Source organism: Babylonia areolata, chromosome 18, assembly GCF_041734735.1.
Source record: "Babylonia areolata isolate BAREFJ2019XMU chromosome 18, ASM4173473v1, whole genome shotgun sequence".
Lineage (NCBI taxonomy): Eukaryota > Metazoa > Mollusca > Gastropoda > Neogastropoda > Buccinidae > Babylonia > Babylonia areolata.
Genome location: NC_134893.1, coordinates 8,303,217 through 8,305,716, shown reverse-complemented (window position 1 = coordinate 8,305,716; position 2,500 = coordinate 8,303,217). Strand labels below are relative to the sequence as shown.

General features: G+C 43.0%; 1 protein-coding gene across 4 annotated transcripts in view; it reads left to right on the top strand.

The window, feature by feature from the left end:
• The window catches only part of LOC143292417 (cGMP-dependent protein kinase 1-like), a 103,190-nt gene that overhangs the window by 21,942 nt on the left and 78,748 nt on the right, over nt 1–2,500 (top strand). The window lies entirely within an intron of this gene.

Sequence of the window (2,500 nt, the reverse complement as noted above, 5' to 3'; positions counted from 1 at the left end):
CTCTATCACTTTATGTGGTCAGCACACACATTGGTCGTCACCCTTTCGTTTTCACACGGTCAGGACTGCTTTGATTGCATGGCATGGGGGAAAGAGGGAGGCATAGGTTGAATGTTGAAATAATTGTCTCGTTTAGATAGATGGACAAGACTGGGTCATTCTGTCTGACAACAATTGCAGGATGAGCCCGACATGAGCTATTATGCACTGTATGAATTACTATTATGCACTGTATGAATCAGTTGATTGCGTTGATCATCATCATTACTATTATTTTTATTTTTATTATTACTATCATCATCATTATCGTCGTCGTCGTCGTCGTTGTCGTTGTTGTTGTTGTTGTTGTTGTTGTTGTTGTTGTTGTGTGTGTCTGTGTGTGTGTGAGAGAGAGAGAGAGAGAGAGAGAGAGAGAGAGAGAGAGACAGAGACAGAGAGACAGACAGACAGAGAGACAGAGATAGGGAGACAGAGACGCAGCCACTTCATAAAACTTGGTTGACCACGTTATTGAAACACTGGCGAGTTCCCTTCATTAAACAGGGGTAAATAAAACACATAAAATTTTGACTTCACAAAAAGAAAGATGGTTCAACCCCTTAACTTCTAGTGCTTACATGCCACAGACATACGTTGGTACAGCTAACACAGCTTCTACTTAAAACTTGGATCAATCATGTTATGTATACAAGGACGAGTTCTTTTGAGTAAAGAGGTGGGAGAGAAGCAAATTAGAATTAGAAAAAAACAAACACAAAAACAAGAGCAAAAAGGGGTTTAACCCTTTAACTTGTAGTGCTTACTTGCCACAGACATTTGCGGTACAGCTAACGTTCCTTTGGGTGTTCGATATATTATTATAAATATGTATTCAGGCCAGTGTATGCAGGAGGTGTGACCTGTATTGATTCCAGAATAACCAGGGTGTGTTTAGACAACGGTGGTTGAGGGAGTGCGCTAGGGGATCTGGTCAAGAGTGTCACGGTAAGACGGCTGTTAACGCTATTAGTTCAGCCCGTTTGTTTGACTGATAACAGGATTACACAGACATGGTGGTGCGTGCGAGCGCACGCTTGTGTGTGTGTGTGTGTGTGTGTGTGTGTGCGTGTACGCGTGTGAGAGTGGGGGGGTGCGAGGGGCAGACAGACAAACAGATATGCAGGCAGGCAAGCAAACAGAGTTTCACATTCTAAGTTCACCGTCTTTGGTGGCACTGGCATATTACGGGGGCATTGAAAGTTTTGTATCGTAGCTATGGCGACGTGGCTTTAGCGATCCTGAAGTCAGACATCTGTTTGTTTGTCTTGCTATCAAAGGCATTGACGGACTATTTTTTTACTATCGGAATGCGCGATCACAATGGGGAATGCTAATGTCTATTTACCGAATACAGTACTATAGACGAGTACCATGACTTCAAGAAAATCGCCGTTTGTTAAGCAAGCATTCAATAGTGTGTGTGTGTGTGTGTGTGTGCGCGCGCGCGCTCAGCGTGTGTGTATAAGATAGATAGAAAGAGAGAGACGGTGACAGAAACAGACAGAACTCGACCTTGAACTCGAATGTTTTATCGAGGGTGAAAAGGTAAGCTGAAAGCGTCTTTACACTGTACCCTCACAAAAGATATGGGAAACAGAATAAAACGAAAAAGTAATAAGCAGAAAAAGTAGTAGTAGTAGCAGCACTAGTAGCAGTAGTAGTAGTAGTAGTGGTAGTATTAGTAGAGGTGCTTTAAGACTGAGAAAGACGAGGAGAATAAAGAAAGATAGACTCTCTTTCACACACACACACACACACACACACACACACACACACACACACACACACACAGGAGAGAGAGAGACAGGCAGACAGACAGAGACAGAGAGACAAAGAGGGACAGAGACAGGGAGAAAGATTTCAAACTAATATTCTCTCTCCCTCTCTCTCTCTCTCTCTGTCTCTCTCTCTCAGTGTCTTTTTATCTGTCTTTGTATGTATGTCTTTTGTCTGTCTCTCTCTCTCAGTGTCTTTTTATCTGTCTTTGTATGTATGTCTTTTGTCTGTCTCTCTCTTTCTCTCTCGCTCTCTCTCTCTCTCTCTGTTATTTTGTTCACGCACGTGTATGTCAGAGTGACCACCCTAAAGAAAGAAAGAGACTTCACAACAAGAGCACTTGAGAAGCGACAGTACAGATGCGATCAACCAAGGCGTGACGCACTTCAACCCACACACACACACACACACACACACACACACACACACACACACACACACACACACACCGCATGGAAACCTTGCTGGTTTCAAATAAATATTGGTGTCAAGAACTGTGGGTGCAGCAATAATATTTGTAGTCGTGCTTTTGACTTTAGTCAGCAGTGGTGCTGTTGGATTTTTTCTTTTCTTTCTTTTTTTCATGTGTTCCGTCAGCTGGGAGCATGGGTGTGCTTGTATGTGAATAGGTTACTTGACCTGGCTGCAGAAAAAAGGAGAAAAACCCTGCTTCAGTCGTGTGGTT